Source organism: Notolabrus celidotus, unplaced genomic scaffold (genome assembly GCF_009762535.1).
Source record: "Notolabrus celidotus isolate fNotCel1 unplaced genomic scaffold, fNotCel1.pri scaffold_304_arrow_ctg1, whole genome shotgun sequence".
Classification (NCBI taxonomy): domain Eukaryota; kingdom Metazoa; phylum Chordata; class Actinopteri; order Labriformes; family Labridae; genus Notolabrus; species Notolabrus celidotus.
This window is the reverse complement of record NW_023260138.1, coordinates 7501-24963: the sequence shown is the minus strand read 5'-3', so window position 1 is coordinate 24963 and position 17463 is coordinate 7501. Positions and strand designations below refer to the sequence as shown.

The window sequence follows — 17463 nt, the reverse complement described above, 5'->3', positions numbered from 1 at the left end:
CCAAACGGCCACTTGTATGTATTTGGCAGCCTGCTGCAGGGCTGGGGCAAAAAGCTTACAGCACCTGGTATTCCCAGGCGGTCTCCCATCCAAGTACTAACCAGGCCCGACCCTGCTTAGCTTCCGAGATCGGACGAGATCGGGCGCGCTCAGGGTGGTATGGCCGTAAGCGACAGTTGCATGTGCCAAACGGCCACTTGTATGTATTTGGCAGCCTGCTGCAGGGCTGGGGCAAAAAGCTTACAGCACCTGGTATTCCCAGGCGGTCTCCCATCCAAGTACTAACCAGGCCCGACCCTGCTTAGCTTCCGAGATCGGACGAGATCGGGCGCGCTCAGGGTGGTATGGCCGTAAGCGACAGTTGCATGTGCCAAACGGCCACTTGTATGTATTTGGCAGCCTGCTGCAGGGCTGGGGCAAAAAGCTTACAGCACCTGGTATTCCCAGGCGGTCTCCCATCCAAGTACTAACCAGGCCCGACCCTGCTTAGCTTCCGAGATCGGACGAGATCGGGCGCGCTCAGGGTGGTATGGCCGTAAGCGACAGTTGCATGTGCCAAACGGCCACTTGTATGTATTTGGCAGCCTGCTGCAGGGCTGGGGCAAAAAGCTTACAGCACCTGGTATTCCCAGGCGGTCTCCCATCCAAGTACTAACCAGGCCCGACCCTGCTTAGCTTCCGAGATCGGACGAGATCGGGCGCGCTCAGGGTGGTATGGCCGTAAGCGACAGTTGCATGTGCCAAACGGCCACTTGTATGTATTTGGCAGCCTGCTGCAGGGCTGGGGCAAAAAGCTTACAGCACCTGGTATTCCCAGGCGGTCTCCCATCCAAGTACTAACCAGGCCCGACCCTGCTTAGCTTCCGAGATCGGACGAGATCGGGCGCGCTCAGGGTGGTATGGCCGTAAGCGACAGTTGCATGTGCCAAACGGCCACTTGTATGTATTTGGCAGCCTGCTGCAGGGCTGGGGCAAAAAGCTTACAGCACCTGGTATTCCCAGGCGGTCTCCCATCCAAGTACTAACCAGGCCCGACCCTGCTTAGCTTCCGAGATCGGACGAGATCGGGCGCGCTCAGGGTGGTATGGCCGTAAGCGACAGTTGCATGTGCCAAACGGCCACTTGTATGTATTTGGCAGCCTGCTGCAGGGCTGGGGCAAAAAGCTTACAGCACCTGGTATTCCCAGGCGGTCTCCCATCCAAGTACTAACCAGGCCCGACCCTGCTTAGCTTCCGAGATCGGACGAGATCGGGCGCGCTCAGGGTGGTATGGCCGTAAGCGACAGTTGCATGTGCCAAACGGCCACTTGTATGTATTTGGCAGCCTGCTGCAGGGCTGGGGCAAAAAGCTTACAGCACCTGGTATTCCCAGGCGGTCTCCCATCCAAGTACTAACCAGGCCCGACCCTGCTTAGCTTCCGAGATCGGACGAGATCGGGCGCGCTCAGGGTGGTATGGCCGTAAGCGACAGTTGCATGTGCCAAACGGCCACTTGTATGTATTTGGCAGCCTGCTGCAGGGCTGGGGCAAAAAGCTTACAGCACCTGGTATTCCCAGGCGGTCTCCCATCCAAGTACTAACCAGGCCCGACCCTGCTTAGCTTCCGAGATCGGACGAGATCGGGCGCGCTCAGGGTGGTATGGCCGTAAGCGACAGTTGCATGTGCCAAACGGCCACTTGTATGTATTTGGCAGCCTGCTGCAGGGCTGGGGCAAAAAGCTTACAGCACCTGGTATTCCCAGGCGGTCTCCCATCCAAGTACTAACCAGGCCCGACCCTGCTTAGCTTCCGAGATCGGACGAGATCGGGCGCGCTCAGGGTGGTATGGCCGTAAGCGACAGTTGCATGTGCCAAACGGCCACTTGTATGTATTTGGCAGCCTGCTGCAGGGCTGGGGCAAAAAGCTTACAGCACCTGGTATTCCCAGGCGGTCTCCCATCCAAGTACTAACCAGGCCCGACCCTGCTTAGCTTCCGAGATCGGACGAGATCGGGCGCGCTCAGGGTGGTATGGCCGTAAGCGACAGTTGCATGTGCCAAACGGCCACTTGTATGTATTTGGCAGCCTGCTGCAGGGCTGGGGCAAAAAGCTTACAGCACCTGGTATTCCCAGGCGGTCTCCCATCCAAGTACTAACCAGGCCCGACCCTGCTTAGCTTCCGAGATCGGACGAGATCGGGCGCGCTCAGGGTGGTATGGCCGTAAGCGACAGTTGCATGTGCCAAACGGCCACTTGTATGTATTTGGCAGCCTGCTGCAGGGCTGGGGCAAAAAGCTTACAGCACCTGGTATTCCCAGGCGGTCTCCCATCCAAGTACTAACCAGGCCCGACCCTGCTTAGCTTCCGAGATCGGACGAGATCGGGCGCGCTCAGGGTGGTATGGCCGTAAGCGACAGTTGCATGTGCCAAACGGCCACTTGTATGTATTTGGCAGCCTGCTGCAGGGCTGGGGCAAAAAGCTTACAGCACCTGGTATTCCCAGGCGGTCTCCCATCCAAGTACTAACCAGGCCCGACCCTGCTTAGCTTCCGAGATCGGACGAGATCGGGCGCGCTCAGGGTGGTATGGCCGTAAGCGACAGTTGCATGTGCCAAACGGCCACTTGTATGTATTTGGCAGCCTGCTGCAGGGCTGGGGCAAAAAGCTTACAGCACCTGGTATTCCCAGGCGGTCTCCCATCCAAGTACTAACCAGGCCCGACCCTGCTTAGCTTCCGAGATCGGACGAGATCGGGCGCGCTCAGGGTGGTATGGCCGTAAGCGACAGTTGCATGTGCCAAACGGCCACTTGTATGTATTTGGCAGCCTGCTGCAGGGCTGGGGCAAAAAGCTTACAGCACCTGGTATTCCCAGGCGGTCTCCCATCCAAGTACTAACCAGGCCCGACCCTGCTTAGCTTCCGAGATCGGACGAGATCGGGCGCGCTCAGGGTGGTATGGCCGTAAGCGACAGTTGCATGTGCCAAACGGCCACTTGTATGTATTTGGCAGCCTGCTGCAGGGCTGGGGCAAAAAGCTTACAGCACCTGGTATTCCCAGGCGGTCTCCCATCCAAGTACTAACCAGGCCCGACCCTGCTTAGCTTCCGAGATCGGACGAGATCGGGCGCGCTCAGGGTGGTATGGCCGTAAGCGACAGTTGCATGTGCCAAACGGCCACTTGTATGTATTTGGCAGCCTGCTGCAGGGCTGGGGCAAAAAGCTTACAGCACCTGGTATTCCCAGGCGGTCTCCCATCCAAGTACTAACCAGGCCCGACCCTGCTTAGCTTCCGAGATCGGACGAGATCGGGCGCGCTCAGGGTGGTATGGCCGTAAGCGACAGTTGCATGTGCCGAACGGCCACTTGTATGTATTTGGCAGCCTGCTGCAGGGCTGGGGCAAAAAGCTTACAGCACCTGGTATTCCCAGGCGGTCTCCCATCCAAGTACTAACCAGGCCCGACCCTGCTTAGCTTCCGAGATCGGACGAGATCGGGCGCGCTCAGGGTGGTATGGCCGTAAGCGACAGTTGCATGTGCCAAACGGCCACTTGTATGTATTTGGCAGCCTGCTGCAGGGCTGGGGCAAAAAGCTTACAGCACCTGGTATTCCCAGGCGGTCTCCCATCCAAGTACTAACCAGGCCCGACCCTGCTTAGCTTCCGAGATCGGACGAGATCGGGCGCGCTCAGGGTGGTATGGCCGTAAGCGACAGTTGCATGTGCCAAACGGCCACTTGTATGTATTTGGCAGCCTGCTGCAGGGCTGGGGCAAAAAGCTTACAGCACCTGGTATTCCCAGGCGGTCTCCCATCCAAGTACTAACCAGGCCCGACCCTGCTTAGCTTCCGAGATCGGACGAGATCGGGCGCGCTCAGGGTGGTATGGCCGTAAGCGACAGTTGCATGTGCCAAACGGCCACTTGTATGTATTTGGCAGCCTGCTGCAGGGCTGGGGCAAAAAGCTTACAGCACCTGGTATTCCCAGGCGGTCTCCCATCCAAGTACTAACCAGGCCCGACCCTGCTTAGCTTCCGAGATCGGACGAGATCGGGCGCGCTCAGGGTGGTATGGCCGTAAGCGACAGTTGCATGTGCCAAACGGCCACTTGTATGTATTTGGCAGCCTGCTGCAGGGCTGGGGCAAAAAGCTTACAGCACCTGGTATTCCCAGGCGGTCTCCCATCCAAGTACTAACCAGGCCCGACCCTGCTTAGCTTCCGAGATCGGACGAGATCGGGCGCGCTCAGGGTGGTATGGCCGTAAGCGACAGTTGCATGTGCCGAACGGCCACTTGTATGTATTTGGCAGCCTGCTGCAGGGCTGGGGCAAAAAGCTTACAGCACCTGGTATTCCCAGGCGGTCTCCCATCCAAGTACTAACCAGGCCCGACCCTGCTTAGCTTCCGAGATCGGACGAGATCGGGCGCGCTCAGGGTGGTATGGCCGTAAGCGACAGTTGCATGTGCCAAACGGCCACTTGTATGTATTTGGCAGCCTGCTGCAGGGCTGGGGCAAAAAGCTTACAGCACCTGGTATTCCCAGGCGGTCTCCCATCCAAGTACTAACCAGGCCCGACCCTGCTTAGCTTCCGAGATCGGACGAGATCGGGCGCGCTCAGGGTGGTATGGCCGTAAGCGACAGTTGCATGTGCCAAACGGCCACTTGTATGTATTTGGCAGCCTGCTGCAGGGCTGGGGCAAAAAGCTTACAGCACCTGGTATTCCCAGGCGGTCTCCCATCCAAGTACTAACCAGGCCCGACCCTGCTTAGCTTCCGAGATCGGACGAGATCGGGCGCGCTCAGGGTGGTATGGCCGTAAGCGACAGTTGCATGTGCCAAACGGCCACTTGTATGTATTTGGCAGCCTGCTGCAGGGCTGGGGCAAAAAGCTTACAGCACCTGGTATTCCCAGGCGGTCTCCCATCCAAGTACTAACCAGGCCCGACCCTGCTTAGCTTCCGAGATCGGACGAGATCGGGCGCGCTCAGGGTGGTATGGCCGTAAGCGACAGTTGCATGTGCCTAACGGCCACTTGTATGTATTTGGCAGCCTGCTGCAGGGCTGGGGCAAAAAGCTTACAGCACCTGGTATTCCCAGGCGGTCTCCCATCCAAGTACTAACCAGGCCCGACCCTGCTTAGCTTCCGAGATCGGACGAGATCGGGCGCGCTCAGGGTGGTATGGCCGTAAGCGACAGTTGCATGTGCCAAACGGCCACTTGTATTTGGCAGCCTGCTGCAGGGCTGGGGCAAAAAGCTTACAGCACCTGGTATTCCCAGGCGGTCTCCCATCCAAGTACTAACCAGGCCCGACCCTGCTTAGCTTCCGAGATCGGACGAGATCGGGCGCGCTCAGGGTGGTATGGCCGTAAGCGACAGTTGCATGTGCCAAACGGCCACTTGTATGTATTTGGCAGCCTGCTGCAGGGCTGGGGCAAAAAGCTTACAGCACCTGGTATTCCCAGGCGGTCTCCCATCCAAGTACTAACCAGGCCCGACCCTGCTTAGCTTCCGAGATCGGACGAGATCGGGCGCGCTCAGGGTGGTATGGCCGTAAGCGACAGTTGCATGTGCCAAACGGCCACTTGTATGTATTTGGCAGCCTGCTGCAGGGCTGGGGCAAAAAGCTTACAGCACCTGGTATTCCCAGGCGGTCTCCCATCCAAGTACTAACCAGGCCCGACCCTGCTTAGCTTCCGAGATCGGACGAGATCGGGCGCGCTCAGGGTGGTATGGCCGTAAGCGACAGTTGCATGTGCCAACGGCCACTTGTATGTATTGGCAGCCTGCTGCAGGGCGGGGGCAAAAAGCTTACAGCACCTGGTATTCCCAGGCGGTCTCCCATCCAAGTACTAACCAGGCCCGACCCTGCTTAGCTTCCGAGATCGGACGAGATCGGGCGCGCTCAGGGTGGTATGGCCGTAAGCGACAGTTGCATGTGCCAAACGGCCACTTGTATGTATTTGGCAGCCTGCTGCAGGGCTGGGGCAAAAAGCTTACAGCACCTGGTATTCCCAGGCGGTCTCCCATCCAAGTACTAACCAGGCCCGACCCTGCTTAGCTTCCGAGATCGGACGAGATCGGGCGCGCTCAGGGTGGTATGGCCGTAAGCGACAGTTGCATGTGCCAAACGGCCACTTGTATGTATTTGGCAGCCTGCTGCAGGGCTGGGGCAAAAAGCTTACAGCACCTGGTATTCCCAGGCGGTCTCCCATCCAAGTACTAACCAGGCCCGACCCTGCTTAGCTTCCGAGATCGGACGAGATCGGGCGCGCTCAGGGTGGTATGGCCGTAAGCGACAGTTGCATGTGCCGAACGGCCACTTGTATTTGGCAGCCTGCTGCAGGGCTGGGGCAAAAAGCTTACAGCACCTGGTATTCCCAGGCGGTCTCCCATCCAAGTACTAACCAGGCCCGACCCTGCTTAGCTTCCGAGATCGGACGAGATCGGGCGCGCTCAGGGTGGTATGGCCGTAAGCGACAGTTGCATGTGCCAAACGGCCACTTGTATGTATTGGCAGCCTGCTGCAGGGCTGGGGCAAAAAGCTTACAGCACCTGGTATTCCCAGGCGGTCTCCCATCCAAGTACTAACCAGGCCCGACCCTGCTTAGCTTCCGAGATCGGACGAGATCGGGCGCGCTCAGGGTGGTATGGCCGTAAGCGACAGTTGCATGTGCCGAACGGCCACTTGTATTTGGCAGCCTGCTGCAGGGCTGGGGCAAAAAGCTTACAGCACCTGGTATTCCCAGGCGGTCTCCCATCCAAGTACTAACCAGGCCCGACCCTGCTTAGCTTCCGAGATCGGACGAGATCGGGCGCGCTCAGGGTGGTATGGCCGTAAGCGACAGTTGCATGTGCCGAACGGCCACTTGTATGTATTTGGCAGCCTGCTGCAGGGCTGGGGCAAAAAGCTTACAGCACCTGGTATTCCCAGGCGGTCTCCCATCCAAGTACTAACCAGGCCCGACCCTGCTTAGCTTCCGAGATCGGACGAGATCGGGCGCGCTCAGGGTGGTATGGCCGTAAGCGACAGTTGCATGTGCCGAACGGCCACTTGTTTTTTGGCAGCCTGCTGCAGGGCTGGGGCAAAAAGCTTACAGCACCTGGTATTCCCAGGCGGTCTCCCATCCAAGTACTAACCAGGCCCGACCCTGCTTAGCTTCCGAGATCGGACGAGATCGGGCGCGCTCAGGGTGGTATGGCCGTAAGCGACAGTTGCATGTGCCAAACGGCCACTTGTATGTATTTGGCAGCCTGCTGCAGGGCTGGGGCAAAAAGCTTACAGCACCTGGTATTCCCAGGCGGTCTCCCATCCAAGTACTAACCAGGCCCGACCCTGCTTAGCTTCCGAGATCGGACGAGATCGGGCGCGCTCAGGGTGGTATGGCCGTAAGCGACAGTTGCATGTGCCGAACGGCCACTTGTATTTGGCAGCCTGCTGCAGGGCTGGGGCAAAAAGCTTACAGCACCTGGTATTCCCAGGCGGTCTCCCATCCAAGTACTAACCAGGCCCGACCCTGCTTAGCTTCCGAGATCGGACGAGATCGGGCGCGCTTTTTTTTTATCTTTTATTATCAAAAATAACATTTTACATATTTACATACAACAACAACATTAATACACCCAACAGACAGAATCACATAAAAAACATTCATAATGACACCCACATTATTAAACACAGACACAGAACAACCCCAAAAAAGGATCAAATTCGAACACAAATTACAAAATTCACCTTAAAGATAATGAAAATTCCTAAAAAAAGAAACCCCACTCATAAAGAAACCTGTATCCCAAAGCACCAAAACATCAGTGAAAAATAACCCCATCACCAAAACAGAATGAAAAGAAATTCTTAGAACTCAAAGCCCACCGTCCCATTTACCAAGGTGCACAGAGTAGTGTCCCCAATAATTGTCCCTTCAAAAAACTCCCGATTGGCACAATACATCACATTCAAACTCCCTTTCAACCTACACACAAACATTTTCCATACATTCAACAATTTCCCTTCATACAGTGCAAAGTTCCTGCGACTAAAAATCGCCATTCTTGCCAACGCTAAGACAATATTCACAATCATTGAATTCCTTCTCTTTCTTTCCACAATCCCAAACCACACATACAATTCCCACTCTTTCTCAGCACGCAGGTCGAAGAAGCAGTGCGTCTTCAACAGACCCGCGATGCTGTCCCAAAAGGACGAGAGCTTAACGCACCTCAGAAACATATGCTCAACATCCTCGTCCTCCATCTTGCACACCTCGCACTGTCGTGCATACACGTCTTTATGCATTTGGTGGAGGACGATGCCAGTGAAGATCCTCCTGTGTCTCAGCTTGAAATCCAGGTTGAAAACTGCATGTGTGGTGTGGGGTACTGAAATGTTGCGCCAGATGACTGATGTGTCAAGATGTGGGTATGCAGCGCGCCATTTGATGTTAGCTGTGGGTTGTTTGATTTCTGATGTGAGCAAGCTATGATACCATGTTTTACTTTGGACTGATGTGATGTTGTGCTTTCTCTCACCGAGACACAGGAGGACCTTCACGCCACCGCCCTCCACCTTTGCAGCTCTGGACCTGAGGAGTTTTCCCCACTCCTCCGGCACACAACCCATCACACACTCACATATATTTTGCACCACACCTCTTCTGTATGCAACATTTTTACATCTGAGTACATTTACAATGGCAGGCACATCAATATCCCCCCCCCGCGTTCACAATGTGCTTTACCTGCACCAGGCCTGCATCGGACAAGGCCTTGCACACTAGTGGCCTCCCGCCCCTCGTGAAGTATGGACTTGAGAGGAAGGGTAACTGCAGCACATGAGCTCTCTTTCCACACTCTGGGACAGTCAGGGGTAAAACCTTGATCCACGCACTGAGCACTTCTTGGAAAAACGGTGATAGGTGACTGTATGATTCCGGTTTGTGAAGCTGCAACAGGTTGGCTGTGCTGCGGAGACCAAACGTACTTATTGACCTGCTGAGAAAGTTTTTCCAAACCAGGTGCACGTCCTGAGCCATAAATTTACCTATTAATTTCAATCTGAGTGCTGACTTTTTAGTTTTCAAGTCGATCAAAGCTAGCCCACCCTGATTTTTACCCGCTATCATTGTTTTGTGAGCTATCAAATTTGCTCGTCCTTTCCAAATAAAGCTATTAACTACATCTGTCATTTCTTTCAAGGCCCAGGCCGGCAATGCACAAGTGCTCAATGCATGGTTCACTTTTGACATCACGAGCGCATTTACTACAGTTACCCTTCCTCTCAAGAAGAGGCCTCTGGCTTTCCACAAGTTCAACACACACTTCATTTTACTAATTACTTCTTTCCATGTTTTATCATCCGCTTCATCTTCATGTGTTCCCACATAAACACCCAAAACTTTCCTCAGTGTGCACACAGTTTTGAAACCCCACACATTTTTTACTGATTTTGCTTTACCGAGGAACATCAATTCAGATTTTTCCTCATTAATTTTTGCACCAGAGGCTAGCTCATAGGTGCGCAGATGTTTTAACACAGGTTCAATGTCATTTTTGCTCCTCACCAGTATGTTAATATCGTCCGCATATTGCACAATTTTGTCACTTTCAGGACCTATCCCGAGAATGCTGTCATCATTTATCATTAAGGCTGCTAAAGGTTCTGCCACGATGCTGTATAGCAAAGCCGACAGTGGGCAGCCCTGTCTAATCGACCTATTTATTTTAATCGAGTCCGTCATGAAACCATTACATTTAATTTTGCTCTCAGCCTTGCTGTACAATAGGTCAATCCAACTCACGAAACCCTTGCCAAAGCCAAATCTTTCCAGTGTAGCATGTAGAAACTCATGCTCCACACGGTCGAAGGCCTTGTTGAGGTCGATTGCTAGCCAGAGTCCCTCATCGGCTTCCATTTGTTTCACCAATTGTTTAATATTTAAAATGGAGTCTGAAATGTCTCTGTCCGGTATACTGTAAGCTTGGTTGTGGTGAATGATTGTCCCAATTACTGTTTTTAACCTGTTTGCTAACACCTTTGCAATTATTTTGTAGTCCGTGTTGAGTAGGCTGATGGGTCTGTAATTATCAAGGCTGGTTTTATCCCCCTTATTTTTGTAAAATATATTTATGATGCCTTCAGACATGCTTCCTGGCAACACATTATTCTCGTCTGCAAATTTGAAAACTTGACTCAATATTGGCACTAAGTAATCAGAAAATGCCTGATAAAACTCTGCCGTCAACCCATCGCTACCCGGACTTTTGTTGGTGTTCAGACCAGAGATTGCATTTTTGATTTCAACGCCATCTACAGGACAATCACACCAATTTCTGTCTTCAACACTTACAGTTCTTTTTATAGATCCTAACGCAAGAGTTAATGCGTCTGCATCGCAGCCTTGGCTGGAGAACAACTCTTCATAATAATTTTGCACTTCTTTAAGGATTTCGTGTGTTTCATTTACAAGTGCACCATCTTTGTTTCTTAATTCTACAATTTCAGTTTTTTGTTGTTTTTGTTTCTCTAGGCCAAGGAAAAAGGCAGTACACCTCTCCCCTTCGTACAAATATTGCACTCGGCTCCTAATTGCAGCACCTTTACATTTTTGCTTCTCTATCTCTTCTAATTGTTCTTTTAAAGACACATATTTTTCTGTGCACACACCAACAGATTCATTCAAAATTTCCAATTCTTCATTCAGTTGTTGTCTCAACATGTTTTCAGTGCAATTTTCTCTCCACTTCTTCTCTCTGCTGAAGTTAATCGCTTTTTTCTTCATTCTCACTTTTACATTTTCCCACCAGTCATTCAGGTCATCTACATACGGCATTTCACACGCCACACGCTCTAAAAAGGAAACCATGGTCTTTTTGAAACCTTTATCCTCCACGAGACTAGCGTTGAAGCACCATAGACCACACCCCCTGCTTTTTATCACATTTCCAAGACTAAAGAGCAACGTGGAATGGTCGCTCCAAGAATTAAATTCATACTTTACATCATTTACTACTTTCATCATGGTGGCCGATGCAAGGGCCAGGTCCAGCCTGGATTGTTTGAGTTTACCCAGGACAATTTGTCTCCTGGAAAAGGCTCTTTTCCAGGGGTTAGCCGCCCTCCATAAATCCACCAGATTCAAATTTGACAGCATGTCATTTAGCACTGTCCTGCTGTGGTCACTTCTGAAAGTATTATTTCTTGATACATCCCTTGCAGTAAGCGCTACGTTAAAGTCACCCACTATCAAGACCCTTTCTGTGTACCATTTGTGTAAGCCCACAAAGAATGTTTTTCTTTGTATGTCTGTGTTTGGAGCATACACATTTATCAGCCTTACCTTTACATTATGTACAATACAATCAACAATCAACAAACGTCCACACTCGTCTCTGTGCACCAGTTCAATGTCTCTTATACTGCCGGTACTCTTGATGAGAGTAGCCACTCCACAGGACTTTGCAGTCCCGTGCGCACACAGCACAGTCCCTTTCCAGTGTCTCGAGAGTTCCTGCGAGATGTTTTCGTCCCACCTCGTCTCCTGCAGGAAAATTAAATCGGCCCTGACGGATTTAATAAAGGCAGTGCGCTTCTCAACACTCCTGAGCCCATTCACATTGAGAGAGAGACACTGTAGCGCGGCTACCATGATGTGTAGAAAGAGAAATAATTGTTTCATACTTTTACCTTTGAGACGTTACATTTTATTTTTTAGCTTTTTCACTCTTTTCTTACCCAATTTCATGCTAAGTCTTTTATGAGCACTAATCAGTGAGGACACATCCATCTCAACCTCTGTCTCACTCACACATTGTATCTCCCGCCCAGGGGCCTGCACCTCAGGTCTATCATCAAACATCACCAGGGAGCTTGCTGTCTCAGGCACGGTGTCAACCTCAAGTGAACACATTTCAGCGGGAGTAGAGGGAGGCGCAGGACCCGCTTGGACTCCTCCTTCCTCCCTCCTCTCAACCTGCTTACTAGGTGCAGCACTGTCTGTATTTCCACCATTACCCAGCGCTTGCTCCTCACCTGTGACATGTTGGGCAGGAGTTAATTCTGCATCGCTGCTGAGTGCAGAGTCCTCCAGTGCCTCGCATGTATTGATGCGTTCACCTCCTTGCCCACGGTCCGGAGACCTCACTTCAACATTCATGCCCACACTGTCCTCACTTGATTCGCTCTCATTACAAACGCAGTTCACACTGTTATTTTTACAAATCACACATCTTTTGGTAGCTGCGCTACACTCCCGCGCAAAATGCCCTTGCACCCCACATATATGACACATGAATTCTGGGCACTCTCTCAAAATGTGGCCGGGCTGGATGCACATGCGGCACACCTTCACCTGCCTGTCATGCAGTACTCGAAAGTACTCAGCTCCCAGGGCCGTCTCAAACTTTGTTGAGTACGGCAGAGACTGTACCTTGTCATTGAAGCGGACTCTCACAAACCTTGTCCCGTCTGCAACTTGGGTTCCAGGCCACATCCTCCGCTTCACAGAAGAGGTAGCTGAGACTCCCCAGCCACGCAGCTTCGCCACAATCTCCTCGTCCGAAATGTAGGCCGGCAGGTTGAGGAAAGACACCACCATCTCGTCGTTGCACAGCTCCTTCGCCACCACGCTTGTGCCTCCGATCTTGAATCCATCCAGGAGCCTCTCCTTTCCTTTCGGGTTGCTCATTGTAACCTCGTACTTCCCTGTGCCAAGGGCACGACACGCCAGGATTCCTCCACACATCAGCCTCAGGTTACTCAATAGTTCATACGTTGGGGGTTGTACATCCCCGATCAATTCAATAAGAAGCGTCAGCTTCTTCTCAAAACTTCTGCTTGCATTTTGTCCATGATCATCTGTTGCCTTGTTCCCATTCTGTGGTTCGTTTGCCTTTTTGGCCCTTCCATTATCCGCACTTGCCGGCATTGTGGCTTTATAAGGGTGCACCCCTAACAGCCTAAGCTGCCGGGGGACACAACTAAAAGTCACAAAGGGACTCTTTACAAGATATAAACACACTCACACACTTCACACTCTCACAAAGCCACACCAAACAAAAAAAGGCTATTAGCACCTAGCTGCTATTACAGCTGCTGCTGCTGCTGCTGCTGCCACCATGCACACACACCACACTGCTCCACTTCCTGAAAGGGGCGTGTTCAGGGTGGTATGGCCGTAAGCGACAGTTGCATGTGCCGAACGGCCACTTGTATTTGGCAGCCTGCTGCAGGGCTGGGGCAAAAAGCTTACAGCACCTGGTATTCCCAGGCGGTCTCCCATCCAAGTACTAACCAGGCCCGACCCTGCTTAGCTTCCGAGATCGGACGAGATCGGGCGCGCTCAGGGTGGTATGGCCGTAAGCGACAGTTGCATGTGCCGAACGGCCACTTGTATTTGGCAGCCTGCTGCAGGGCTGGGGCAAAAAGCTTACAGCACCTGGTATTCCCAGGCGGTCTCCCATCCAAGTACTAACCAGGCCCGACCCTGCTTAGCTTCCGAGATCGGACGAGATCGGGCGCGCTCAGGGTGGTATGGCCGTAAGCGACAGTTGCATGTGCCGAACGGCCACTTGTATTTGGCAGCCTGCTGCAGGGCTGGGGCAAAAAGCTTACAGCACCTGGTATTCCCAGGCGGTCTCCCATCCAAGTACTAACCAGGCCCGACCCTGCTTAGCTTCCGAGATCGGACGAGATCGGGCGCGCTCAGGGTGGTATGGCCGTAAGCGACAGTTGCATGTGCCGAACGGCCACTTGTATTTGGCAGCCTGCTGCAGGGCTGGGGCAAAAAGCTTACAGCACCTGGTATTCCCAGGCGGTCTCCCATCCAAGTACTAACCAGGCCCGACCCTGCTTAGCTTCCGAGATCGGACGAGATCGGGCGCGCTCAGGGTGGTATGGCCGTAAGCGACAGTTGCATGTGCCGAACGGCCACTTGTATTTGGCAGCCTGCTGCAGGGCTGGGGCAAAAAGCTTACAGCACCTGGTATTCCCAGGCGGTCTCCCATCCAAGTACTAACCAGGCCCGACCCTGCTTAGCTTCCGAGATCGGACGAGATCGGGCGCGCTCAGGGTGGTATGGCCGTAAGCGACAGTTGCATGTGCCGAACGGCCACTTGTATTTGGCAGCCTGCTGCAGGGCTGGGGCAAAAAGCTTACAGCACCTGGTATTCCCAGGCGGTCTCCCATCCAAGTACTAACCAGGCCCGACCCTGCTTAGCTTCCGAGATCGGACGAGATCGGGCGCGCTCAGGGTGGTATGGCCGTAAGCGACAGTTGCATGTGCCGAACGGCCACTTGTATTTGGCAGCCTGCTGCAGGGCTGGGGCAAAAAGCTTACAGCACCTGGTATTCCCAGGCGGTCTCCCATCCAAGTACTAACCAGGCCCGACCCTGCTTAGCTTCCGAGATCGGACGAGATCGGGCGCGCTCAGGGTGGTATGGCCGTAAGCGACAGTTGCATGTGCCGAACGGCCACTTGTATTTGGCAGCCTGCTGCAGGGCTGGGGCAAAAAGCTTACAGCACCTGGTATTCCCAGGCGGTCTCCCATCCAAGTACTAACCAGGCCCGACCCTGCTTAGCTTCCGAGATCGGACGAGATCGGGCGCGCTCAGGGTGGTATGGCCGTAAGCGACAGTTGCATGTGCCGAACGGCCACTTGTATTTGGCAGCCTGCTGCAGGGCTGGGGCAAAAAGCTTACAGCACCTGGTATTCCCAGGCGGTCTCCCATCCAAGTACTAACCAGGCCCGACCCTGCTTAGCTTCCGAGATCGGACGAGATCGGGCGCGCTCAGGGTGGTATGGCCGTAAGCGACAGTTGCATGTGCCGAACGGCCACTTGTATTTGGCAGCCTGCTGCAGGGCTGGGGCAAAAAGCTTACAGCACCTGGTATTCCCAGGCGGTCTCCCATCCAAGTACTAACCAGGCCCGACCCTGCTTAGCTTCCGAGATCGGACGAGATCGGGCGCGCTCAGGGTGGTATGGCCGTAAGCGACAGTTGCATGTGCCGAACGGCCACTTGTATTTGGCAGCCTGCTGCAGGGCTGGGGCAAAAAGCTTACAGCACCTGGTATTCCCAGGCGGTCTCCCATCCAAGTACTAACCAGGCCCGACCCTGCTTAGCTTCCGAGATCGGACGAGATCGGGCGCGCTCAGGGTGGTATGGCCGTAAGCGACAGTTGCATGTGCCGAACGGCCACTTGTATTTGGCAGCCTGCTGCAGGGCTGGGGCAAAAAGCTTACAGCACCTGGTATTCCCAGGCGGTCTCCCATCCAAGTACTAACCAGGCCCGACCCTGCTTAGCTTCCGAGATCGGACGAGATCGGGCGCGCTCAGGGTGGTATGGCCGTAAGCGACAGTTGCATGTGCCGAACGGCCACTTGTATTTGGCAGCCTGCTGCAGGGCTGGGGCAAAAAGCTTACAGCACCTGGTATTCCCAGGCGGTCTCCCATCCAAGTACTAACCAGGCCCGACCCTGCTTAGCTTCCGAGATCGGACGAGATCGGGCGCGCTCAGGGTGGTATGGCCGTAAGCGACAGTTGCATGTGCCGAACGGCCACTTGTATTTGGCAGCCTGCTGCAGGGCTGGGGCAAAAAGCTTACAGCACCTGGTATTCCCAGGCGGTCTCCCATCCAAGTACTAACCAGGCCCGACCCTGCTTAGCTTCCGAGATCGGACGAGATCGGGCGCGCTCAGGGTGGTATGGCCGTAAGCGACAGTTGCATGTGCCGAACGGCCACTTGTATTTGGCAGCCTGCTGCAGGGCTGGGGCAAAAAGCTTACAGCACCTGGTATTCCCAGGCGGTCTCCCATCCAAGTACTAACCAGGCCCGACCCTGCTTAGCTTCCGAGATCGGACGAGATCGGGCGCGCTCAGGGTGGTATGGCCGTAAGCGACAGTTGCATGTGCCGAACGGCCACTTGTATTTGGCAGCCTGCTGCAGGGCTGGGGCAAAAAGCTTACAGCACCTGGTATTCCCAGGCGGTCTCCCATCCAAGTACTAACCAGGCCCGACCCTGCTTAGCTTCCGAGATCGGACGAGATCGGGCGCGCTCAGGGTGGTATGGCCGTAAGCGACAGTTGCATGTGCCGAACGGCCACTTGTATTTGGCAGCCTGCTGCAGGGCTGGGGCAAAAAGCTTACAGCACCTGGTATTCCCAGGCGGTCTCCCATCCAAGTACTAACCAGGCCCGACCCTGCTTAGCTTCCGAGATCGGACGAGATCGGGCGCGCTCAGGGTGGTATGGCCGTAAGCGACAGTTGCATGTGCCGAACGGCCACTTGTATTTGGCAGCCTGCTGCAGGGCTGGGGCAAAAAGCTTACAGCACCTGGTATTCCCAGGCGGTCTCCCATCCAAGTACTAACCAGGCCCGACCCTGCTTAGCTTCCGAGATCGGACGAGATCGGGCGCGCTCAGGGTGGTATGGCCGTAAGCGACAGTTGCATGTGCCGAACGGCCACTTGTATTTGGCAGCCTGCTGCAGGGCTGGGGCAAAAAGCTTACAGCACCTGGTATTCCCAGGCGGTCTCCCATCCAAGTACTAACCAGGCCCGACCCTGCTTAGCTTCCGAGATCGGACGAGATCGGGCGCGCTCAGGGTGGTATGGCCGTAAGCGACAGTTGCATGTGCCGAACGGCCACTTGTATTTGGCAGCCTGCTGCAGGGCTGGGGCAAAAAGCTTACAGCACCTGGTATTCCCAGGCGGTCTCCCATCCAAGTACTAACCAGGCCCGACCCTGCTTAGCTTCCGAGATCGGACGAGATCGGGCGCGCTCAGGGTGGTATGGCCGTAAGCGACAGTTGCATGTGCCGAACGGCCACTTGTATTTGGCAGCCTGCTGCAGGGCTGGGGCAAAAAGCTTACAGCACCTGGTATTCCCAGGCGGTCTCCCATCCAAGTACTAACCAGGCCCGACCCTGCTTAGCTTCCGAGATCGGACGAGATCGGGCGCGCTCAGGGTGGTATGGCCGTAAGCGACAGTTGCATGTGCCGAACGGCCACTTGTATTTGGCAGCCTGCTGCAGGGCTGGGGCAAAAAGCTTACAGCACCTGGTATTCCCAGGCGGTCTCCCATCCAAGTACTAACCAGGCCCGACCCTGCTTAGCTTCCGAGATCGGACGAGATCGGGCGCGCTCAGGGTGGTATGGCCGTAAGCGACAGTTGCATGTGCCGAACGGCCACTTGTATTTGGCAGCCTGCTGCAGGGCTGGGGCAAAAAGCTTACAGCACCTGGTATTCCCAGGCGGTCTCCCATCCAAGTACTAACCAGGCCCGACCCTGCTTAGCTTCCGAGATCGGACGAGATCGGGCGCGCTCAGGGTGGTATGGCCGTAAGCGACAGTTGCATGTGCCGAACGGCCACTTGTATTTGGCAGCCTGCTGCAGGGCTGGGGCAAAAAGCTTACAGCACCTGGTATTCCCAGGCGGTCTCCCATCCAAGTACTAACCAGGCCCGACCCTGCTTAGCTTCCGAGATCGGACGAGA

The 17463-nt window shown here is 54.3% G+C and overlaps 64 non-coding genes across 64 annotated transcripts in view; all 64 read right to left on the bottom strand.

Annotated features, from left to right (window-relative positions):
• Window positions 1-52: 52 nt before the first annotated feature.
• On the bottom strand, window positions 53-171 carry LOC117809528. The gene has a single exon (XR_004630511.1). It is a non-coding gene; the product is annotated as a 5S ribosomal RNA (ribosomal RNA).
• Window positions 172-237: 66 nt separating this feature from the next.
• Window positions 238-356, bottom strand: LOC117809527. Its single transcript, XR_004630510.1, has one exon. It is a non-coding gene; the product is annotated as a 5S ribosomal RNA (ribosomal RNA).
• A 66-nt stretch (window positions 357-422) lies between these two features.
• LOC117809526 lies at window positions 423-541 on the bottom strand. The gene has a single exon (XR_004630509.1). It is a non-coding gene; the product is annotated as a 5S ribosomal RNA (ribosomal RNA).
• A 66-nt stretch (window positions 542-607) lies between these two features.
• On the bottom strand, window positions 608-726 carry LOC117809525. The gene has a single exon (XR_004630508.1). It is a non-coding gene; the product is annotated as a 5S ribosomal RNA (ribosomal RNA).
• A 66-nt stretch (window positions 727-792) lies between these two features.
• Window positions 793-911, bottom strand: LOC117809523. The gene has a single exon (XR_004630506.1). It is a non-coding gene; the product is annotated as a 5S ribosomal RNA (ribosomal RNA).
• A 66-nt stretch (window positions 912-977) lies between these two features.
• LOC117809522 lies at window positions 978-1096 on the bottom strand. The gene has a single exon (XR_004630505.1). It is a non-coding gene; the product is annotated as a 5S ribosomal RNA (ribosomal RNA).
• A 66-nt stretch (window positions 1097-1162) lies between these two features.
• On the bottom strand, window positions 1163-1281 carry LOC117809521. Its single transcript, XR_004630504.1, has one exon. It is a non-coding gene; the product is annotated as a 5S ribosomal RNA (ribosomal RNA).
• Window positions 1282-1347: 66 nt separating this feature from the next.
• Window positions 1348-1466, bottom strand: LOC117809520. The gene has a single exon (XR_004630503.1). It is a non-coding gene; the product is annotated as a 5S ribosomal RNA (ribosomal RNA).
• A 66-nt stretch (window positions 1467-1532) lies between these two features.
• On the bottom strand, window positions 1533-1651 carry LOC117809519. The gene has a single exon (XR_004630502.1). It is a non-coding gene; the product is annotated as a 5S ribosomal RNA (ribosomal RNA).
• A 66-nt stretch (window positions 1652-1717) lies between these two features.
• LOC117809518 lies at window positions 1718-1836 on the bottom strand. The gene has a single exon (XR_004630501.1). It is a non-coding gene; the product is annotated as a 5S ribosomal RNA (ribosomal RNA).
• A 66-nt stretch (window positions 1837-1902) lies between these two features.
• On the bottom strand, window positions 1903-2021 carry LOC117809517. The gene has a single exon (XR_004630500.1). It is a non-coding gene; the product is annotated as a 5S ribosomal RNA (ribosomal RNA).
• A 66-nt stretch (window positions 2022-2087) lies between these two features.
• LOC117809516 lies at window positions 2088-2206 on the bottom strand. The gene has a single exon (XR_004630499.1). It is a non-coding gene; the product is annotated as a 5S ribosomal RNA (ribosomal RNA).
• A 66-nt stretch (window positions 2207-2272) lies between these two features.
• LOC117809515 lies at window positions 2273-2391 on the bottom strand. The gene has a single exon (XR_004630498.1). It is a non-coding gene; the product is annotated as a 5S ribosomal RNA (ribosomal RNA).
• Window positions 2392-2457: 66 nt separating this feature from the next.
• LOC117809514 lies at window positions 2458-2576 on the bottom strand. Its single transcript, XR_004630497.1, has one exon. It is a non-coding gene; the product is annotated as a 5S ribosomal RNA (ribosomal RNA).
• Window positions 2577-2642: 66 nt separating this feature from the next.
• On the bottom strand, window positions 2643-2761 carry LOC117809512. Its single transcript, XR_004630495.1, has one exon. It is a non-coding gene; the product is annotated as a 5S ribosomal RNA (ribosomal RNA).
• Window positions 2762-2827: 66 nt separating this feature from the next.
• LOC117809511 lies at window positions 2828-2946 on the bottom strand. Its single transcript, XR_004630494.1, has one exon. It is a non-coding gene; the product is annotated as a 5S ribosomal RNA (ribosomal RNA).
• Window positions 2947-3012: 66 nt separating this feature from the next.
• LOC117809510 lies at window positions 3013-3131 on the bottom strand. The gene has a single exon (XR_004630493.1). It is a non-coding gene; the product is annotated as a 5S ribosomal RNA (ribosomal RNA).
• A 66-nt stretch (window positions 3132-3197) lies between these two features.
• Window positions 3198-3316, bottom strand: LOC117809509. The gene has a single exon (XR_004630492.1). It is a non-coding gene; the product is annotated as a 5S ribosomal RNA (ribosomal RNA).
• A 66-nt stretch (window positions 3317-3382) lies between these two features.
• LOC117809508 lies at window positions 3383-3501 on the bottom strand. The gene has a single exon (XR_004630491.1). It is a non-coding gene; the product is annotated as a 5S ribosomal RNA (ribosomal RNA).
• Window positions 3502-3567: 66 nt separating this feature from the next.
• On the bottom strand, window positions 3568-3686 carry LOC117809507. The gene has a single exon (XR_004630490.1). It is a non-coding gene; the product is annotated as a 5S ribosomal RNA (ribosomal RNA).
• A 66-nt stretch (window positions 3687-3752) lies between these two features.
• Window positions 3753-3871, bottom strand: LOC117809506. The gene has a single exon (XR_004630489.1). It is a non-coding gene; the product is annotated as a 5S ribosomal RNA (ribosomal RNA).
• Window positions 3872-3937: 66 nt separating this feature from the next.
• On the bottom strand, window positions 3938-4056 carry LOC117809505. The gene has a single exon (XR_004630488.1). It is a non-coding gene; the product is annotated as a 5S ribosomal RNA (ribosomal RNA).
• A 66-nt stretch (window positions 4057-4122) lies between these two features.
• LOC117809504 lies at window positions 4123-4241 on the bottom strand. The gene has a single exon (XR_004630487.1). It is a non-coding gene; the product is annotated as a 5S ribosomal RNA (ribosomal RNA).
• Window positions 4242-4307: 66 nt separating this feature from the next.
• On the bottom strand, window positions 4308-4426 carry LOC117809502. Its single transcript, XR_004630486.1, has one exon. It is a non-coding gene; the product is annotated as a 5S ribosomal RNA (ribosomal RNA).
• Window positions 4427-4492: 66 nt separating this feature from the next.
• LOC117809500 lies at window positions 4493-4611 on the bottom strand. Its single transcript, XR_004630484.1, has one exon. It is a non-coding gene; the product is annotated as a 5S ribosomal RNA (ribosomal RNA).
• Window positions 4612-4677: 66 nt separating this feature from the next.
• LOC117809499 lies at window positions 4678-4796 on the bottom strand. Its single transcript, XR_004630483.1, has one exon. It is a non-coding gene; the product is annotated as a 5S ribosomal RNA (ribosomal RNA).
• A 66-nt stretch (window positions 4797-4862) lies between these two features.
• On the bottom strand, window positions 4863-4981 carry LOC117809498. Its single transcript, XR_004630482.1, has one exon. It is a non-coding gene; the product is annotated as a 5S ribosomal RNA (ribosomal RNA).
• A 66-nt stretch (window positions 4982-5047) lies between these two features.
• LOC117809497 lies at window positions 5048-5166 on the bottom strand. The gene has a single exon (XR_004630481.1). It is a non-coding gene; the product is annotated as a 5S ribosomal RNA (ribosomal RNA).
• A 62-nt stretch (window positions 5167-5228) lies between these two features.
• Window positions 5229-5347, bottom strand: LOC117809496. The gene has a single exon (XR_004630479.1). It is a non-coding gene; the product is annotated as a 5S ribosomal RNA (ribosomal RNA).
• Window positions 5348-5413: 66 nt separating this feature from the next.
• LOC117809495 lies at window positions 5414-5532 on the bottom strand. The gene has a single exon (XR_004630478.1). It is a non-coding gene; the product is annotated as a 5S ribosomal RNA (ribosomal RNA).
• Window positions 5533-5598: 66 nt separating this feature from the next.
• LOC117809494 lies at window positions 5599-5717 on the bottom strand. Its single transcript, XR_004630477.1, has one exon. It is a non-coding gene; the product is annotated as a 5S ribosomal RNA (ribosomal RNA).
• A 64-nt stretch (window positions 5718-5781) lies between these two features.
• Window positions 5782-5900, bottom strand: LOC117809493. The gene has a single exon (XR_004630476.1). It is a non-coding gene; the product is annotated as a 5S ribosomal RNA (ribosomal RNA).
• Window positions 5901-5966: 66 nt separating this feature from the next.
• Window positions 5967-6085, bottom strand: LOC117809491. The gene has a single exon (XR_004630475.1). It is a non-coding gene; the product is annotated as a 5S ribosomal RNA (ribosomal RNA).
• Window positions 6086-6151: 66 nt separating this feature from the next.
• LOC117809490 lies at window positions 6152-6270 on the bottom strand. Its single transcript, XR_004630474.1, has one exon. It is a non-coding gene; the product is annotated as a 5S ribosomal RNA (ribosomal RNA).
• Window positions 6271-6332: 62 nt separating this feature from the next.
• LOC117809488 lies at window positions 6333-6451 on the bottom strand. The gene has a single exon (XR_004630472.1). It is a non-coding gene; the product is annotated as a 5S ribosomal RNA (ribosomal RNA).
• Window positions 6452-6516: 65 nt separating this feature from the next.
• LOC117809487 lies at window positions 6517-6635 on the bottom strand. The gene has a single exon (XR_004630471.1). It is a non-coding gene; the product is annotated as a 5S ribosomal RNA (ribosomal RNA).
• A 62-nt stretch (window positions 6636-6697) lies between these two features.
• Window positions 6698-6816, bottom strand: LOC117809486. Its single transcript, XR_004630470.1, has one exon. It is a non-coding gene; the product is annotated as a 5S ribosomal RNA (ribosomal RNA).
• A 66-nt stretch (window positions 6817-6882) lies between these two features.
• LOC117809485 lies at window positions 6883-7001 on the bottom strand. Its single transcript, XR_004630469.1, has one exon. It is a non-coding gene; the product is annotated as a 5S ribosomal RNA (ribosomal RNA).
• Window positions 7002-7064: 63 nt separating this feature from the next.
• Window positions 7065-7183, bottom strand: LOC117809484. Its single transcript, XR_004630468.1, has one exon. It is a non-coding gene; the product is annotated as a 5S ribosomal RNA (ribosomal RNA).
• A 66-nt stretch (window positions 7184-7249) lies between these two features.
• Window positions 7250-7368, bottom strand: LOC117809617. Its single transcript, XR_004630596.1, has one exon. It is a non-coding gene; the product is annotated as a 5S ribosomal RNA (ribosomal RNA).
• Window positions 7369-13213: 5845 nt separating this feature from the next.
• Window positions 13214-13332, bottom strand: LOC117809616. Its single transcript, XR_004630595.1, has one exon. It is a non-coding gene; the product is annotated as a 5S ribosomal RNA (ribosomal RNA).
• A 62-nt stretch (window positions 13333-13394) lies between these two features.
• LOC117809615 lies at window positions 13395-13513 on the bottom strand. Its single transcript, XR_004630594.1, has one exon. It is a non-coding gene; the product is annotated as a 5S ribosomal RNA (ribosomal RNA).
• Window positions 13514-13575: 62 nt separating this feature from the next.
• LOC117809614 lies at window positions 13576-13694 on the bottom strand. Its single transcript, XR_004630593.1, has one exon. It is a non-coding gene; the product is annotated as a 5S ribosomal RNA (ribosomal RNA).
• Window positions 13695-13756: 62 nt separating this feature from the next.
• Window positions 13757-13875, bottom strand: LOC117809613. The gene has a single exon (XR_004630592.1). It is a non-coding gene; the product is annotated as a 5S ribosomal RNA (ribosomal RNA).
• Window positions 13876-13937: 62 nt separating this feature from the next.
• Window positions 13938-14056, bottom strand: LOC117809611. The gene has a single exon (XR_004630590.1). It is a non-coding gene; the product is annotated as a 5S ribosomal RNA (ribosomal RNA).
• A 62-nt stretch (window positions 14057-14118) lies between these two features.
• Window positions 14119-14237, bottom strand: LOC117809610. Its single transcript, XR_004630589.1, has one exon. It is a non-coding gene; the product is annotated as a 5S ribosomal RNA (ribosomal RNA).
• A 62-nt stretch (window positions 14238-14299) lies between these two features.
• On the bottom strand, window positions 14300-14418 carry LOC117809609. The gene has a single exon (XR_004630588.1). It is a non-coding gene; the product is annotated as a 5S ribosomal RNA (ribosomal RNA).
• Window positions 14419-14480: 62 nt separating this feature from the next.
• Window positions 14481-14599, bottom strand: LOC117809608. Its single transcript, XR_004630587.1, has one exon. It is a non-coding gene; the product is annotated as a 5S ribosomal RNA (ribosomal RNA).
• A 62-nt stretch (window positions 14600-14661) lies between these two features.
• On the bottom strand, window positions 14662-14780 carry LOC117809607. Its single transcript, XR_004630586.1, has one exon. It is a non-coding gene; the product is annotated as a 5S ribosomal RNA (ribosomal RNA).
• A 62-nt stretch (window positions 14781-14842) lies between these two features.
• LOC117809606 lies at window positions 14843-14961 on the bottom strand. The gene has a single exon (XR_004630585.1). It is a non-coding gene; the product is annotated as a 5S ribosomal RNA (ribosomal RNA).
• A 62-nt stretch (window positions 14962-15023) lies between these two features.
• LOC117809605 lies at window positions 15024-15142 on the bottom strand. The gene has a single exon (XR_004630584.1). It is a non-coding gene; the product is annotated as a 5S ribosomal RNA (ribosomal RNA).
• A 62-nt stretch (window positions 15143-15204) lies between these two features.
• LOC117809604 lies at window positions 15205-15323 on the bottom strand. The gene has a single exon (XR_004630583.1). It is a non-coding gene; the product is annotated as a 5S ribosomal RNA (ribosomal RNA).
• Window positions 15324-15385: 62 nt separating this feature from the next.
• LOC117809603 lies at window positions 15386-15504 on the bottom strand. Its single transcript, XR_004630582.1, has one exon. It is a non-coding gene; the product is annotated as a 5S ribosomal RNA (ribosomal RNA).
• A 62-nt stretch (window positions 15505-15566) lies between these two features.
• Window positions 15567-15685, bottom strand: LOC117809602. Its single transcript, XR_004630581.1, has one exon. It is a non-coding gene; the product is annotated as a 5S ribosomal RNA (ribosomal RNA).
• A 62-nt stretch (window positions 15686-15747) lies between these two features.
• On the bottom strand, window positions 15748-15866 carry LOC117809600. Its single transcript, XR_004630579.1, has one exon. It is a non-coding gene; the product is annotated as a 5S ribosomal RNA (ribosomal RNA).
• Window positions 15867-15928: 62 nt separating this feature from the next.
• On the bottom strand, window positions 15929-16047 carry LOC117809599. The gene has a single exon (XR_004630578.1). It is a non-coding gene; the product is annotated as a 5S ribosomal RNA (ribosomal RNA).
• A 62-nt stretch (window positions 16048-16109) lies between these two features.
• LOC117809598 lies at window positions 16110-16228 on the bottom strand. The gene has a single exon (XR_004630577.1). It is a non-coding gene; the product is annotated as a 5S ribosomal RNA (ribosomal RNA).
• A 62-nt stretch (window positions 16229-16290) lies between these two features.
• LOC117809596 lies at window positions 16291-16409 on the bottom strand. Its single transcript, XR_004630576.1, has one exon. It is a non-coding gene; the product is annotated as a 5S ribosomal RNA (ribosomal RNA).
• Window positions 16410-16471: 62 nt separating this feature from the next.
• Window positions 16472-16590, bottom strand: LOC117809595. Its single transcript, XR_004630575.1, has one exon. It is a non-coding gene; the product is annotated as a 5S ribosomal RNA (ribosomal RNA).
• Window positions 16591-16652: 62 nt separating this feature from the next.
• On the bottom strand, window positions 16653-16771 carry LOC117809594. Its single transcript, XR_004630574.1, has one exon. It is a non-coding gene; the product is annotated as a 5S ribosomal RNA (ribosomal RNA).
• Window positions 16772-16833: 62 nt separating this feature from the next.
• Window positions 16834-16952, bottom strand: LOC117809593. Its single transcript, XR_004630573.1, has one exon. It is a non-coding gene; the product is annotated as a 5S ribosomal RNA (ribosomal RNA).
• A 62-nt stretch (window positions 16953-17014) lies between these two features.
• On the bottom strand, window positions 17015-17133 carry LOC117809592. The gene has a single exon (XR_004630572.1). It is a non-coding gene; the product is annotated as a 5S ribosomal RNA (ribosomal RNA).
• A 62-nt stretch (window positions 17134-17195) lies between these two features.
• LOC117809591 lies at window positions 17196-17314 on the bottom strand. The gene has a single exon (XR_004630571.1). It is a non-coding gene; the product is annotated as a 5S ribosomal RNA (ribosomal RNA).
• Window positions 17315-17376: 62 nt separating this feature from the next.
• LOC117809590 overlaps window positions 17377-17463 on the bottom strand; it is a 119-nt gene continuing 32 nt past the window's right edge. Inside the window, exon 1 of the ribosomal RNA XR_004630570.1 lies at window positions 17377-17463. This exon is cut by the window's right edge and continues 32 nt beyond it. This is a non-coding gene — a ribosomal RNA (5S ribosomal RNA).